Raw genomic sequence first — 18043 nt, 5'->3', positions numbered from 1 at the left:
CGCTTAGACTTACTAAGTGTTACATAGTGTAGTGTGGATAGCTCTACCTAGTCAGAGTTCTTTCTATTTTAAATTCCTTCGTATATAAAATATATCTTTTAAGCCCTTTAGTTTTTAATTTATATATACACGAGTTATTTTTGTATTTTAAACCCCTACATATATATCTCTAGTTAGAATGTTTTTATATTCTATAATCCTTTATACGATACAGTAGATAGAGGGTTTTATTTTGAAATCCTTTTTTATATATATATATATAAAACAATATTATTTTTCAATATCTATAAACCCGAGATCTTTTTCTCTATTTCAAACACCTCACACCCATATTTACAGTTTCTATTGTTTTTTAAACCCCCCATCCACCAATTCTCAGGCATTTTGGGGCTGTGACCCACCCCCATCCACCACTCACCTGCTCCTTTGCCACATCATTGCCCCCCCCGCTGACACTGCTGCCCCAAATGACATCATCACCTCCCCACACCTCCCCAATCCTCCCCTTTTTATTCACCCCCCAAAAAGGCACAAAATGAGGGAAACAGCCCCAACCAGCAGCTCGTTACTTTAAGACTGTCATTGACATATGTATACACACCCCCCCAAAAGGGTGGCTCTGCTACGAAGCTAAAGGGGGAGTGCTCCCCCCAAACAGTTGCAGCCCCCCAGCCCCTGTCCTGCAGGCTGGCAACCGGCCCACGGGGCGGGGGGAGGCGGGGGGGTGGGCAAAGGGGAGCGTGACAGGGGATGGCGCCACATCCCTTGCTCAGGCTCTGCTCTGGGATGTTTCCCCTCCGTTCCCACGCTGGGAGGGGCTCCCCAGGGCAACAAACGCCCCCGGTCCCTCGCGGCCCCGGACTCTCCCCCCAACACAGCCCTTGCTGCGCACCTGCGGGGCACCCGCTGCAGACAGAGCCAGGAGCCTCCAGACACAGGGCCGGCCCCTTACGGTGAGTCTTCTTAGCCACCGGCAGGCAAAGCTGGGCTGGGGGGGCGGAAATCTATTGAGCATCGCGAGATGCTTACACCACCGCATCTGAAAAACAAAAATCCCAAACTGTATTTCAGCCTATTAAAATAACACGTCTGGCTTGCCTCCTCAACAAAATTGGAAGTGAAGCAAAAAACTTTAAAGAGTAAACTAAAAAAGAAAGAATAAATCTCAGTAATTCACTTTATACTAAAAAGGCGTGCATATTTTTATATACATCCAATAACAATACCTATACGATAAAAGCAGTTGATTTTCCTGTTGCATTAGTTTAACTTGCATAGCTGTGAATTGATACCACTACATTACCTGTCTCCAAAATACACAGCTATAAGTTGACTAGGGGGGTTTTTTGTGTTACATGATTAGGATGGACATCTGGCCAGCTGCAGTGCCCAAGAGAGATGCTACCGAAATGCCAGGGAAATGCACCATTGAAAGCGAGACAGAAATAAAGGACTTCAGAGCACTCCATCAAAATACCAGGAAAAAAAACCCCAGAAGAGTCAGTTGCCTGTCTTTTTCGAGATTTAGACAAAATACCTAACTGCTTAAGTACACCTAAATTACATGCTATAGCTATTTGGCAGTTACAGTTCAAATAATGCAAGTGAATTTGCAAGCTATACAATTTAACTTTTTTTTAAAGTTTCATTTATGACAGAAAAACCAGTGAAATACAAGTAGAATCATATAGGGGATCTTCTGAAAAAGAAAAAAAAATCCAGTCTCTAGTGCTGCAATACATAAGGCTATGAAAAAGGAGTGGCAGATTTGCTAATGCTCTTGGCTGTACTGAAGCATGCAGAGGAACATGTTTTTATGATATCTCAACTGTTACAACTGAGAACCCAAAGACCAGCGATGCCAGCGACTTTTGGAAGACTTGTTGTGCTTGGGTCTTTGGAAGGAAGTAAATATATATATTTTTTTTATTTTTTTTTTTTTTAAAGAGAGTGCAAAGTCTTGCTGCTGGTGACTTCTACTGCCAAGTACATCACCTCTGAGGAGCCACTCTGATGGGAAGTTCAATAAAATGCAACTTCTTTGAACGAGAAAGATTTCCGCTTTGGAAAATTTCTTTCCAACTGAAGTCAAAATTACACACTGTAGGGCAGCGGTCCCCGGTCCCTCAACTTAGCTGTCAGACGGCAGGGGTCTGAATCCATCCTCAGCAAAAACCACATCAGCAAACCAGGATATTCCTGCAGTTGCCAGGTTCCTCTTCATCATCTGCACAAAAACAGTGCCAGCAGTAAGCATGGTGCCGGTCGACACAGACCTCTTCTACAACACCCTCCTCCTCAAAAGCAACGTGGCCTTCCGCTCACCTGCTCCGCAGGAATTCCAGTGTTGGACGCTGTGGCCGTCATCCCTTGTGGCACCTAACATACCAAAAGACAGAAAGCTACCGTTGTGCTTGTGAGAAATCACCAGCCCCATGCTCTTCCTTTCTGCTAACCAGCTCACCTTGAGTGCTCGTCCAATTCCAAAGGCTGCCTGCACGGTGCCTGCAAAACCAAAGACAAGTGAACTCCTGAAAAACTCGCGTGGGGAAAAACTCTCTTCTGAGACTCACCCTTTCCCCCAGCAGCCTAACACAGCTCTGCTCTCCTCTCCTGCCGCACCTCCAGGGTCAGTGGCTGCATCAGGTGCCTGCTTTTATGCTCTGTCAGTCTCCGATGTCTCAGGAACCATAACCTTTGATGCATTTTCCTGAAGCACAGCCAGCAGAGATGCACACAGATGTCATATACTGCTTTCTGAAAGACAGAGCCCACCATACAAAACAGACTAACAAATCATTTGGACTGACTTACCTCCTCAGGCAACACAAAGACCCCAAAAGCACAAAACCCAAGCAATCGACCTCACCCCCCATCACAGCCCGCAACACTGTCTGCTCACCTTTGCTATTGTGTCTAGCTTGATTGTCCTGCTGAACCTAGATCTCTTACTTGAACCGCAAGAATATGTCAAACCATCCACTGACACACAAAAATTAAAGTTACTGCCAGATGACTCAAATATAGGTAGAGACCTATAGAGCTCAAAAACTCAGTCCCACAAATGCCAAAAGAGGTACAGGTAGCAAATGACCATAGCTGGTGTAACAGACTCTTCCTTCATAAATCAGTAACTCTTAAATGACTGCATGAACTGCAGTATGAAGAACCCCTCAGTAGACAGTGTGCTTGAATGAGAGCACTGACATAAACAGGACATGACAAAGAGAACCATGTGGAACTGGATGTCAAAAGACCTGACTTCATCTACAAGAAAAAACAAAAGAAATCCTGCAAAAAAAAAAAAAATTCTAATCAAGGAACAGAAAAAATGAAAAACCCAGAAAGCTCAAAAAGACAGGACACTGTACTATGCAGCAACCAAGACTGCCCAACAGATGGAGCCATGAGAACGAGAGGTCCCAAACAGCTCAGACAGCTCAAAAGCTACCATCAGCTACTGAAACACAGCAGAGCACCAACACCAAAGAAACCCCGGAGCAGAATGAGCTCCCTGCACAGAGGCTGCGGCTCATATACCCCGGGCCCCGCCCACCGCCCTTCCCACAATCCCCTGGGAAAGGGGAGGGGCCAACCGCCAGAAGACATAAAGGCAGCCGGAGGAGCAGGAGGGAGTTTTCTCATCTGCCTTCAGTTTATGGCATGCAAAGTGCTGAGCAGAGAAAGCGACCCTTACTGGAAACAGCAATACCTGCATCTACACCGCATCAGCAATGTGACCGGGTAGGCAATTAAATGTAATTTTTCTGGGGCATAGATAGACAAAGATATGTGTTCTACTAAACTATATAGGAAAGTAGTTCATTAAATACAATAACAGTATTGTTATCAAAAATTATGTGCTTCAGTTTCCTATTAAAAAAACTGAAATGCTATAGGGTTACACTTTATTTCTAGCAAGACCACGCATGCTACCTAACTTCTACCAGAACTGCCTTCTGGATAGGACTGAATGACAAAGCAGAATTAGATCCCGTAAGAATCCCTTCTCAAAAATATCTCCAGTTGCAAAGAAAATTATTTACTGTAAATTGCTGACAATTCAGAGTCACCTTGGTGGTCTCTCTGACAGACTCCCTTAACAGAACTAGATGAGTCCCAAAGGACAGAAAATGAAAAAAAAACATCGGAATGCAAAAAATGTTTTAGAAACTGGATGAAGTAGAGGCAGCCTAATTAACACCTAAGTAGTTAGAACAAAAACAAATTGCAAAACGGAACAAAAAACACCACAGGAGATGTGTCGATTAAAATAGATGAAGGCTATTGTCTTCTCTGAAAAACTCAAGACAAGATCTGAGCTGACGATAGACATCTTTGGGGTACCAGATACCAAACCATATTATAAGACGGAAAACAGAATGCTCTGGAGCACAAAGATGGCTTTGGAAAAGGTTCTGACAGAACAAGAGGCATCGTCACGGGGATTAGAGAGATCCCGAAGGGGCCAGAGAGACCAAAGAAGTCTCGGGGATGCAACGAGCTCAAAAGGGAATTGAACAAAGTACAGCTGTCCTCAGGGGACAGAATGGAGGTGCACCGAACGGATGAGGGGACAGAAGGACCAACTGGGGTAACAGATGCGGGACTCAGGAAGGGTTCTGAGGGGAAGAGAGGGGTGCAAAGTGCCCTCCCGAGCCAAAATGGGGCTCTAGGGCATCGGGGATGTCTTGTGAGAGCTCGGCACAGGGAGCGGAGGAGTCCCCAGGGGGCCTGAGAGACCAAAGAAGCCTCAGAGATAACAATGAGGAACTCTGAAGGGGATTTCCACAAAGTACAGATGATGTTGTACAGGGGTCGAGGGCTGGATGAAGGCATCCTAAATGGCAAAGAGTAAGATAAGAGCGCTCTGAAGGCCACAGAAAAAAAAAATTGAAAAGGAGCTGAAGTGCTACAAGAGTGCTGTGAAGTACAAGAAAGGACTCAGATGACATTGTTATAGAGAGTAGAGGAATTAGGAGGGGGCAGGGTAAGAAAAGAAGGCTTGGAGACACCGCGAGGGCCTTGGAGTCTCAGGAGGGCGTCTAGGCAAACCACAGATGGCCGAATGGGAGAGGAACCGAACGGAGACACCCTCGATGGCAGAGAGAAAGATAAAGGAGTGCTGCGTAGCAAAGAAAGAAGGGAGGCTCTGATGGAACAAGAGAGATGGAAAGGGAGATAAAGTGCTACAGGGTGCTGCGGAGATCGAGGAAGGTCTTGGGAGGCATTGCGACTGTGAGGAGAGGGGCTGACGGACAAAAGAAGGCTTGGAGATGACAAGAAAGAACTCGGGTGATCGTCCGAGCAGAGTACAGATGGTCTCGGGTGGCCGGGGACGGAACACAGGAATCCTAGACAGCGTAGAGGAACAAACGAGTGTTCTGTGGCTCAAAGATGGCCCCACCTAAAGTGCTACAAGATGGATGCGGAGCACAAGGAAGGTCTTGTGAGGCATCGTGACTGGGAGAAGAAATGTCCCAAGGGAGCCGGAGGGACAGAAAAAGGACTGGGGACACAACGATTAAATCCAGAGGGGATCTGAACCGAGTAAACATGTCATCGGAGGGCCAGGGAATGAATAGAGGCACAGCTAGAGGGAAGGGAGGACGGAAGGACTGGGCTGGGTCACAGCTACAGACCCACGAAGTCTTCTGAGGGAATGAGAGGGATGCGAGGTCTGCTACAAAGCGAAAAGTGTGCTAAGGGCAACCTCGAAGGCATCAGTAGGCATTGTGACACCATTAGAGGGGTCCCGATTGGGCCAAAGACACCGAAGACAACTCAGGGACACAAGGAGGAAGTCTGGAAGGGATTTGAACAGAGTACAGAGGTCCTCGGGAGGCCGGGGACCAAATGGAGGTACCCTAGATGGCAGAAAGGACAATAAGAGTGCTCTGGGGCGCAAACAAACCCGAGGACAGGTTTCTGAGGGAACAAGAGAGGATCAAAGTCCGCTACAGAGCTAAAAGAGGGCTGTGGTACACAAACAAGGTGTCTCAGGAGGCACGGTGACTGGGTAGGGTAATGAGAAATAAAACCAAATCTGAAAACACCTTCCCCCTACCTCTGCCTTCTTCCTGGGCTCAACTTCACTCCTGATTTTCTCTACCTCCTCCCCACTGAGCAGCACAGGGGGACAGGGAATGGGGGTTGCAGTCAGTTCATCACATGTTGTCTCTGCCGCACCTTCCTCCTCACACTCCTGCTCTAGTGTGGGGTCCCTCCCACAGGAGACAGTCCTCCATGAACTTTTCCAACATGGGTCCTTCCCACGGGCTGCAGTTCATCACGAACTGCTCCAGCGTGGGTCCTTTCCACAGGGTGCAGCCCTTCAGGAACAGACTGCTCCAGCGTGGGTCCCCCACAGGGTCACAAGTCCTACCAGCAAACCTGCTCCAGCCTGGGCTCCTCTCTCCATGGGGTCACAAGTCCTGCTGGGAGCCTGCTCCAGCGCAGGATCTCCACGGGGTCACAGCCTCCTTCGGGCGCGTCCACATGCTCCGGCATGGGGTCCTCTGTGGGCTGCAGGTGGATATCTGCTCCACCGTGGACCTCCATGGGCTGCAGGGGGACAGCCTGCCTCACCATGGTCTTCACCACAGGCTGCAGGGGAATCTCTGCTCAGGTGCCTGGAGCACCTCCTCCCCCTCCTTTTTCACTGACCTTGGGGTCTGCAGAGTTGTTCCTCTCACATATTCTCAGTCGTCTCTTCTGGCTGCTGTTGCACAGCAGTTTTTTCCCCTTCTTAAGTATGTTATCATAGAGGCACTACCACCGTCGCTGATTGGCTCAGCTTTGGTCACCGGCGGGTCCATCTTGGAGCCGGCTGGCACTGGCTCTATTGGACTGGACATAGGGGAAGCTTCTGGCATCTTCTCAGAGAAGCCACCCCTGTAGAGCCCCGCTACCAAAACCTTGCCATGCAAACCCAATACACTGACACAGACTGAATGCACGAGGGATATGATTCGCTCTGTGGCTTGATTTGTGCAGCCTGTCTTCCTACCTCTCTGGCCTGTGAGGTCTCTCCAAGCTATCATTCCCACAATATTTCTGATACTTACAACTAAACCACCGTATTTCCCTATTAAACTAACCTCAGACCATCCTCTCCCCTCCATTCCCATTTAACTCCGAATCACACATCGCCTGCTTCAGCCCAATCGTCAACGAAACTTGTGGGCCTCTTATCTGAGCGTTTTCCGAGAGGCAAGATGCAGCCTATGTTCAACTGGGGGCGGGGGAACAGTGACATCGACAGCTAGGTGCGTTATGCCATATTTCTTATGACTTTGTCGTCCCTCTCTTCAGCTGCAGTGTGACAAGAACCAAAGGCACCTCATCGTGACCCAGATTAGAGGGCAAAACCAACCCAAAGACAACTGATGAACCCATCTCCCTTTCCCATCCATCCCACAGTACCAAGAGATAAGAAACCCCTTGACTTTTCATGGGCTGTCATAGATGGATTCATGCTCCTTCCCAACAGTTCCTGTTGTTTAGCTGCTCCCCCCAGCCCCCCCAACCTGCTCTGCCATCTGCTCTTTGGGAGCTGCTCTTCTGAGCTGTGCCTTGTCTCCCACAGACACATGCCGTCTTCTCTTGTCACACATGCTCCAGGTTCTGCTACATGCCTGCATAGTAGATGAATTCTATACGTTTGTAATCTAAAAGCAGCCCAAGGCTCTAGGAGCAACACAGTACCCTGCAAGCAACCCAGAAAGGTGCTGAGGCATTCTGCACCCTGAAAAAGGCAACTACTCATGCACCAGCCGTTTGCTCAGGATGCGAAGGAACTTCGCATGCAAAAGTAAGGATCATCCTCATCCTGACCCCTGCTATGTCCTCCTACTATCAGTCCTACAACATGTGCTGGTTTTGGCTGGGGTAGAGTTAATTTTCTTCATAGTAGCTAGTATGGGGCTATGTTTTGGATTTGTGCTGAAAACAGCGTTGATAATGCAGAGATGTTTTTGTTATTGCTGAGCAGTGCTTACACAGAGTCAAGGCCTTTTCTGCTCCTCACCCCACCCCACCAGCGAGCAGGCTGGGGATGCACAAGAAGCTGGGAGGGGACACAGCTGGGACAGCTGACCCCAACTGACCAAAGGGATATTCCATACCATATGACATCATGCTCAGCATATAAAGCTCGGGGAAGAAGAAGGAAGGGGAGGATGTTCGGAGTGATGGCGTTTGTCTTCCCAAGTCACCATTATGCGTGATGGACCCCTGCTGTCCTGGAGATGGCTGAACACCTGCCTGCCGATGGGAAGTAGGGAATTAATTCCTTGTTTTGCTTTGCTTGTGTGCGCGGCTTTTGCTTTCCCTATTAAACTGTCTTTATCTCAACCCATGAGTTTTCTCACTTTTACTCTTCTGATTCTCTCCCCCATCCCACCAGGGGGGAGTGAGCGAGCGGCTGTGTGGCGGTTGGTTGCTGGCTGGGGTTAAACCATGACACAACAGAAGATGATGCCCCCAGCTTTCATTGTTTCTGACAGAACGGTGAGGAAGCGAAGTCCCTTCCACATCATACTTTATAGTTCCATAAAACCCAAACTATGTTTAACAAAACTGGAGCTGCAGACTTAAGAGCCATCTCCCACCCCAGAACACCCCATTTAGAGTTACTGACCTGAGTTACTGAGGAAGGACTGCGTGCTATAATCATGCTTTCTGCAATGCATGTTGCTCAGCTTCCACTCGTCGTGTGGCTTTTATCTCAAATGGTGAACTTTGCTTCTCTGAGCTTGGAAGCGCATCTTCCCAGACATCTTGGCTAACTTGAGAACTGCTATTCACCAAAGCAAATCCAGGCTACTAATCCCACAGGAAACCACAAACAGAATGAGCTCCCTAGGGTGAGAGCTGCAGCTGAGATATGCCTTAAGGCCTGCCCACCACCCTACCTGCAATCCCCTGAGAAAGGGGACGGGTAAACCAGCAGGAGGCATAGAGCTAGCTGGGAAGAAGCCAGTCTGTAACTCTGGCTTAGGTTTGCAGAGCATGGAGCACAGAAAAGAGAACGGGATTGTTACTATAGAAGATCATAGAATGCTTTGGGTTGGAAGGGACCTTTAAAGGCCATCTAGTCCAACCCTCCTGCAATGAGCAGGGACATCTTCAATCAGATCAGGTTGCTCAGAGCCCCGTCCAGCCTGACCTTGAATGTTTCCAGGGATGGGGCATCTACAACCTCTCTGGGCAACCTGTTTGTGTTTGACCACCCTCATCGTAAAAAATTTCTTCCTTACATCTAGTCTGAATCTACCCTCTTTTAGTTTAAAACCATTACCCCTTGTGCTATCGCTATAGACCATATTAAAAAATCTGTCCCCATCTTTCTTATAAGCCCCCTTTAAGTATTGAAAGGTCGCAATAAGTTCGCCCTCTGCTCTGTTATTACAATAGAGGCAATGTGAGCAGGTAGGTAATTAAGCTCCTTTTTACTCTGACAAGCACAAACCTTTGTTTTAAGCTGTAGAAATTACTTGAGGTCACTGTAAGTTAGATGCAGAGCAGCTGATGAAAGTTTGAAATGGTATCAGCAGTAGAAGTATAATGCTTTCATTTTCTTTCTAACTTGTTAGAAAGAGAATGCTAAGGGCAATAGCCCTTCATTTCTAACCAGCCCTCACATGTTAGCAAAATTATATGGCTTTTACTCAGGTTAGCAGCCTGTCACAAGCGGGGTCCCCCAGGGATTGATACTGGGTCCCACGCTGTTCAGTATCTTCATAAATGGCCTGGGTGATGGGATTGAAAGCACTCTCACCTAGTGCGCTAATGATGCCAAACTGGATGGTGAGGTGAACATGTCAGAAGAGAGTGCCATCGTACAGAGACCTGGACGGGCTGGAAGAGTGGGCTAGCAAGAACTGTATGAAGCTTAACAAAGACACATGCAAGGTCCTGCACATGGGTCAGAATAACCAAAGGGCCCAGTACAGGCTAGGATCTGTATGACTGGGGAGCAGCCTTGCCAAAAGGGACCTGGGGTCCTGGTGGACAACGAGCTGAACGTGAGTCAGCAGTGCGCCGCTGCAGCAACAAAGGCAAATTGGATCCTGAGCAGCATCCATAAGGGCATTACTAGCAGAGATAGAGATGTAATCATGCCGCTCTACTCAGCGCTTTGTCAGGCCACACCTGGAGTACTGTGTCCAGTTCTGGTCCCCACAATTCAAGATGGAAGTGGAGGGACTGGAGAGGGTCCAAAGGAGGGCCACAAAGATGATCAAAGAGCTGGAGAACCTGCCCCATAAGGAAAGATTGAAGGAGTTGGATCTCGCTAGAGAAGAGAAAGCTCAGGGGGGACCACATCACAGTATTCCGGTACTTAAAAGGTGGCTACAAAGAGGACAGAGGCTCTCTCTTCCCAGGGGGTCACATGGAGAAGATCAGGGGTGATAGGCAAAAGTTGCACCAAGAGGGGTTTTATCTCAACGTAAGAAAGAATTTTTTTTACAGTAAGAACAATCATTCACTGAATCAACCTCCTCAGGGATGTGGGAGAGTCCCCATTGCTAGAGGTTTTCAAAATGCACTTGGAGGGTGCTAGATAATCTTGTCTAGGCTCCCTTTCCCATGAAAGGTTGAACCAGATGATCTTTTGAGGTCCCTTCCAACCTGGGCTATTCTGTCATTCTTTGATTATACCAGGAGCGCATTCTGTATAACGCCAAATGAGATAGCAGAAATATGTCCCGGAAGAAGGGTTGGAATGCACAAAAAAATACACCTAAGAGGCTAGAGGACCAATAAATAGAAATAGATCGTAAGAAGTGCCTCGGGAGGGGTGCTGACGGGGCTAGAGGGGTCCAAAGGCCATCACAGAACCAGAAGAGGGTTGTGTGGCACATGGAAAGCCTCAGGAAAGCTCCTGAGCAGACTGGAGAGGTCCTAGGGGGTACAAGAGGGGCAAAACAGGCTCTAGGGCACAATGAGGACCTCGGGAGGTGTTCTGAGCAGACTACAGATGACCTAGCAGAGGTGAGAGGGCCAACAGAGGGGTCCCAGAGGGGACTGTCACAGGTGAACTATTAAGTCATCGTTGTGGGGTTAACCAAAAGGTTTTATTAAGTATGATTAAACGATTATTAAATGCTAATTAAATTGTGATTAATCAACAATTAAGCAATAACTAAGTGGTGGTCAAACACTTCTACTACTTACTACGCTTCTAATAATTAAGCTATAGCTTGTACACAATATGCTTTAGATCCAATATAAAATGTCACTTACCTCACTGTAGATAACAGATGCCAGGTAAGGGATCTCTCAACCTCGAGGAGTAACCTTGAGAGGCATCCCTACTCAAGAGGAGATCACTGCCGTGCAGCCCGCTGCCGTACAGGCGAGCTCAACGGGCCCTGGGGGGGCTGCAGATATTTATAGTGTAAAGTAATTGACTTGTAGTCAAACTCCCCTTTGGTGTACATGCAGGTGTGCAGCCATAGCAGTTTTAGTTTCGTCTAGTCCCAGCTCAGGCTGGTACTGTTAGCTACGGACAAGAAATTCCTTAAGTTCTAATTGTGGCCTAGCGCAATTTCTCAAGGTTTGCACAACAGGGCAGTCAGGCTTATTTGTTGGTGATACCTGAACTAAAGTACCGGTAACTCAGTCAGAGTGGGTGCATCCGTCACCCTCCACCCCATGACTACAGTCAATTCGCTTTACTTCACAGAGTGGTGGTACAGTCACCTCTTGCCTCTGTGCTATAAATATGAGGTATTAATAGCATCATGTTGTCTACTGGAGGATTAAGTGATAAATACAAAATTTAAAAGGGTTAATTATAAGATAGTTCCGCACAGTCAGTAGCAAGATATTCTGTGCGTTTTACAATGAGATGTACTGATCGGGCTAAAAACCAGACTTGAATATATAAAAACCAGACTTGAATATATAAAAAGACAGTAATAACAATACAAATTACCACAAGGGCAAACATTATTATCACAGGATGTTGCATGGCATTCAATACACCTGTTGCCGTCGGAGACCATCCTAATAGGGTTTCCCACCAGTGGTGTTCCCTATCCTTTTTCACTCTTTCCTGTATAGTGTATTTCTCCTCCGTCATGATGTACCGTTATTAATGTGGTCTTGCTTTGTTGTTGTACTTTTCATAATAAAGCTTGTAAGTCTCCATGTTTCAGTAGCTTGTGAAGCAGCATCAAGTTCATTTTGATGGAGGAAGGCAGAAGGTCTCGATACGGTGTATAATTCTCCTTCAACAGTGTGTATGAGGTCACTGGGCCTGTATAATTGAAGTCACATCCAGTAATGTTTAAAAAGTTACAAACACACATATTTGATTGATTGGATACATTATGGGTAAAATTTCCATCAATAATTAAGTTTTCACAAAGTTTTCTTATACAGACATATCCATTCCCTATATAAACTAGCATAGAGTCAGTTGCTTCTTCAGGGTGGATTTCAAAATGACAGATACTTTGTTGGGTATCTAAGCAAATATCTTGGGCTTTTATAGTATTGCCTGAGACATGGACAGTTCTACCCTTTTTAGGGACCATGACAGGTTACATATGACGTGTTGCTGTCCTATACATTTAATAGCGTAAGGTCCAGTCGCGAAAATTTGTGGAGATAGCCACATAACAGTTTCATTGGGGGTCTCAGAGGTAGTAAAATGCATTTTGGGGCTAAGGTAGTATGGGAATAGGCATTAGGATAAATGTCAAGGCTAGCCTCCGTTTACCACTTCTGGTCCACCACAGACACACTACCTCTCGCAGCGATTCATCGGGGGTAAAGTTAGTTACATGTATTGGACGCTGCCAACAGCATAGTTCTAATTTTTGTTTCTGGCTGATTCATCATTTCAACAGTCAGAAGGGTGTTTCTGTTTGTGTAATTTAACACATCACATCTAACAGAGATGTCTTTACCTTGTGGGGTAATAGAGTGATATCTTCCTTTACCCTCTTTCAATTTTTTGCTCCTTACTGTATTGTTTGCTAGTGATTGTTACTGTTAAATTTTGTGTCTGGTTTCCCGCAATTCCTGTACTTCCATCGATTTTAAACTTGTATGATGCAGTGTACTACAGTTACCTTATCGATTAGCACAAATAAAAGAAGTGAGGGCCTCCACCCCATGCATCGGGCTTGTCGAGGTGTAAACTGGATCTGGTTCATGTTGGCAATGATTACTCCCTCGAGAAGAATGAACATTCCTCCAATGATCAATCCGATCTCCAAGGGAGGCATTCCAGTGTTGTCCTGGGTGTTCCTGAATGAAAAGATAATACAAGTCTTGGTGGGGGGGTTCCGGACTGGTTACCTCTTTTAGTTAGTAGCTTATATATCCATAGTAGCTTATATAATGTGATGTTTAGCTCCACTGAGCTATAGTGGGTGAATGGTTATAGCCCTGAGGAAGTCTATTAAAAGCAAATTGTATCCCATCCCAGGTAAAAGCAAATTTTCTTTTATCCTCCTCCTGCAGCGGCACCATAAAGAACATATCTTTTACAACTAGTACTGCCATCCAGGGGTGAGTGGCAGCCTGGAGGGTGATGGTTAATGTAGCAATGTTCCAAATGGCAGCCATAAGAGGGGCAGTGTTCACACTTAACTTTCTATAGTCTATGGTTAGGCACCACCTCCCATCTGGTTGTTTTAACTGGCCACACCGGGGAATTATACAGGGAGTGCGTTTGGGATATAATGTGTCTTTTTTCTAGGTCAGCTATGACCTCTGCAATATCCATCCGGGCAGCAGCTGAGATAGGATACTGAGGAACATTAGTTATTTTTGAGTCAGGCAGGATGGGTGCAGCTCACAGTAAGCGAACTATGCCAGTTAACTGATGCCCACGGATAGCTGCTAATTTTAGCTCAGCTAACCAAGGACGCTTCAGGCGGCCAAAAGACCAAACACTACTATCCAGCAATTTCCAGACTCGTCCTTGGAATACTTCAAAGCCTAACAAATTTTCTTTCCCTGAAACTACTGCTAATTGGTGTCTTGATATCCTTTTCTCCCCTGGCAATAACAAGTTTACTTTAGCTACAGGGCATGTTTTACTTTTGCTGGTAAATCCTGTTATTTTAACCCTTCGCTGGCCAGGCTTACCTTAAGTTCTTTGGGCATCCAAACTTGAGATTATTGAAATTTGAGCTCCTGTGTCAATTAAAAATTTTACTAGCTGTCTTTGGGGGCTGACAGGGACATAAATGTGAGGGCCATCTGTGTTATCCCATTGATAAGCTTCAATCCTCCCGACGGGCAGCCCAAGTTGCCATGTAGGACTCACTTATTTTTCGGCTTCAAGATTTGCAGTTCCTCCCTAAGAAGTCTAAAAGGTTATTTGCAGGGTCTTTGGGGGCAGATGGTTGTTTGGTTTGTTTCAGATTCCCTGAGACCCCTTCTTTTGGAAAAGCCTGGATCAGACTTAGTTCCAGTCAGCTGGCCCTGTATAGCTACCTGAGGTATGCCTAGCCCTAAGGCTTTCCACCACAGTTCATTACACTTTTTTCGGGGGTCCACTACCTCACCAGCGGGTTTATGAGATCAGCGAAAGCATTGGGGGTTCTGGGCAATCTGTTTTACTTGCCGGATCCGTCTGCTTCAGCTTGGGATCGCCCTGCTGGTGTCGGTTTGTCCCACCCAATCTCTCGACCATGACTGACAATGCCATGCATCAAGTTCTGCCCAGGTCAGGATGCGTCAAAGGTGGGGTTGACCATCCTGACCGTCCTGAGCGTCGTGTTCTATGTTTTGTCTTATTTTGTCCCTTTTTGCAATGAGGTATGGTTTTAAAACAGCAGGGGCTCCCCTTGTAAGTGGTTTAATGGCTTGGGGATCTACAGGGGCAGAGATAGAGTAATTACCATATGCACCCCTGTCATTCGTAGCCTGAAGGCAGGCAGCTTTTGTGACAGCAGTGGAAAGTTCGCTTAACGATCTTATTGGTATAGCAGTGGGCTCCCCCATCCCAAGGGTCTATGCCCCCTGCCCAATACACTACTCAGCACATGATAGAGTGTGGTTCAGTGTTACGGTCTGGTCCCTCGTTCAAGAACACTCCTGGTCTCCAAAAGCCATCTGCTTCGCCTTGATCAAACATAATACAATCTCCTCCAGTTAAGGAGACATGCCACAGATATTCAATCTCGCTTTCACCAGGCTTCCGCCCATATTTTTCTTGCAGATTGGCCAGTTAAAGGGAGTACCAGGAAATGGTCCTTGTGGTATTTCTCTGGTTGCCCCCCTGGGGTCCAGCAGATACCTCAGGTTTAATAGTAGGGGCTACCTTAAATTCTAAGTCATCTAACTCACCCTCATCGCTAAGTTCTTGGTTGAGGTCCTTCCAAATATCTCCGTCCCAATATTCTGGGGACACGATTAGTTTACAGATTTTTACAGGATCTGGGGGGTTGGGGGCCCAAGTCATCATGAGTTCTAGTTTATCCTCTACCTTCCTGCATTTTTCCCCTTCCTCCCCCAGTTGTTTCTGCAATTGTTCTATTTGCAGAGATAACAGCATTTCTTGTCGCTTTCTTTGTTCAGCCTCGTCTTGTAACGTTCTCATTTCCTGTTCTTTGTGTTCCTTATACTGATATGTTGCTTCTAAATACATGCACCAAAGGCAAATGGAGAGGTCTGGAGGGGACCACGGGGAAAACTGGGAATTTAGTGGGATGAGAGGACAGACACAGGAGTCTTGATGCTACCAGAGGGCCCACAGAGCTCAAAAGGCAAACAGTAATTTTGCAGACACTAGAGTGAAACAGAGGCTTCTGAGGGAACAAGAGGGCAAGTGAAAGCAACGTGAGGGGTTCAAAAGGCAACTAGAGTGCCCCAGGGCACACAAAAAGTCAAATGAATGGGTCCTGAGGTGACATGGGGGCAAACTGCAGGCTGCTTACCTCTGAGTAATCATCTTTCACTTTCTATCCACAGATAGCTGTAGTATCAGCTCAGCACACCACCTGAGGATACCTGCCCAGCCAGCCATGATCGGCAACACCACGTGCACAGAACAGTTCTCAGGAAGTTATGTGGATTCGTAACTTGAATATTGTCACCTGGGGACAACCATGCCTGCTTCCACCACAGGTGGGAAACAGTCCCTGTTCCGACCCGGGAAAAACTGAGGATACTGTTATGAAAATTCCCTTCCTTAACTGTTATATCAATCAGTCTTTATAGTATGAAAGTGTATTAACTTTGTTAATATATATATTAGTTCACATTATACACTGTAACGTAATGATGTAGTGGAATTTTACTGGAGACTTTGGCATTGTTCATGCTTAAGTAAAACAAACTAAAGGACAGCCCGGCCCTGGAAATAAGGACTTTGCTTCTTGGAAGCTTCAAGCTGTCCATGAAGGAGAAAGGATACCCCTGGACAACCAAGATAACGCCAGCATCCTAGCTCCTCTAACACATCCTTGAAACCCTCTCGGTGTCATTTGGTATCATAGATAAGTAACTAGAGTAAGACTGACTCCAGGGACGTCTGGATCAATAGACAAGAAGCAAGAATGCTGCAGAAATATAGTTGCTTTGCAAGGTTTTACTATGATTAGTAATTGGTGGTGTGGGTGTTAGTGATTAGTCAAATCGTGTTGTACCCAAACATTTGAAATGTTAGGAAATTCTCATTCCCTAACTATTGTACCAATTAGTCTTTATAGTATGGAATTGTATGGACTTTCTTAAGATATATATAGTTTACATTGTACGCTGTGTAGTCATGGTTAAGTAAGCATGACTAAAGGACCCCAGCTCATTGCAAGGAGGAGAAGGACGGCCCCCACTCTGAAGATAAGGACCTTTGTTGCTCAGAATCTTAAAGCTGTCCACGAAGAATAAAGGATACCCCTGGCCTACTGAAATAAGGCCAGCATCCTTGTCCCTCTAACACCGCTGTGAAACCCTCCCTTTATCTGGCATCATAGATAAGTAACTGTAGCAAGACTGACTCCAGGGACATGTAGATAAAGAAAGAAGCAGATGGATGATGACGCCACAGAATTATAGTTGCTTTTCAAAACAGTAGTGTGTGTGTGTTAAGTAGTGATTGGTCAAATCATGTTGCACCTGAATGCTTGAAAGGTATTAGAACCACATATAAAACAGCATTCAGGCTGCCCCAATTTGAATGGGACAACTCACGTGCATGAATAAAGAATTACTCTTGTAATTCTGTACCTTGCGTCCTAGCCTCTCTCCTCGGTCGGCACGGGCCAGTTGTGAAATTTTCGTGACAGAAGGGTAGAAGAACCCCACGTAAAACCACATTTGCGGTGCCCCAATTTGGCTGGGATACCTCATGCACATGGATAAATATTCACCCTTGTAATTCTATATTTTGTGTCCTAGCCTCTCTCCTTGGTTGGGACGGGCCGGTTGTGAATTTTTGTGACAATGCCCCGCTGTCCCTGACAGTCAACAGCAACTCTCATGCGAGTGGCACATTTCCAGTAGCAAACGGACATGCCAAGCCCCTGCCACGGGGCAGGGGCTGCACGGACACCAGCAACCACTGGTCCCAGTGTCCGCAAAGCGCAACACAGCCCACCTGAGCCCGGCTGGCAGAACACACCACCTCCCGGCACGCTGCGGGGCACGGCACAGCCGCGCAGAGCCGCGCTGCCTGCAGACAACACCTCCCGCCGTGCCCGGCCCAAGCGCCGTGCCCGAACACCGCGCTTCCCGGCACACCAACGCGGCGGCCCGGCGGCGGAAAACGGCAGCTGCCGGCCAGCCCCGCGGAACAAGAGGGCCGCACGGACGGGCCGTGCCGGAGGACTACGGGTCCCGGCATGCCCCGCGGACGAACGCGGTCGCCCGGAAGCTCCTATCGGAAGAGGATGGCTCCCGGCATGCCCCGCGGGCACGCCCGCCAGGAAGCCGAGTGCCGAGAGACTTCGCCTCCCGGCCGGCCGCGGCGTTCCGTCACTTCGAACCCCCCGGCGACGCCGTCCTCTCCCCCCGCCTCCCCCAGCGAGACCCGGAACTCTCCGCCGAGCCCAAACCCCAGCCCCGAGAACCC

General features: G+C 47.2%; 1 long non-coding RNA gene across 1 annotated transcript; it reads right to left on the bottom strand.

Annotated features, from left to right (window-relative positions):
* Positions 1 to 2112: 2112 nt before the first annotated feature.
* LOC127021977 (uncharacterized) lies at positions 2113 to 2503 on the bottom strand. The gene is made up of 3 exons (XR_007767280.1): positions 2465 to 2503; positions 2326 to 2379; positions 2113 to 2227 (listed from the first exon to the last, which is right to left on the bottom strand). It is a non-coding gene; the product is annotated as an uncharacterized LOC127021977 (long non-coding RNA).
* Between the last annotated feature and the right edge of the window lie 15540 nt (positions 2504 to 18043).

Source organism: Gymnogyps californianus, chromosome 14 (assembly GCF_018139145.2).
Source record: "Gymnogyps californianus isolate 813 chromosome 14, ASM1813914v2, whole genome shotgun sequence".
NCBI lineage: Eukaryota > Metazoa > Chordata > Aves > Accipitriformes > Cathartidae > Gymnogyps > Gymnogyps californianus.
Note: the sequence above shows the minus strand (reverse complement) of the source record. Positions and strands in the feature narration are given on the sequence as shown.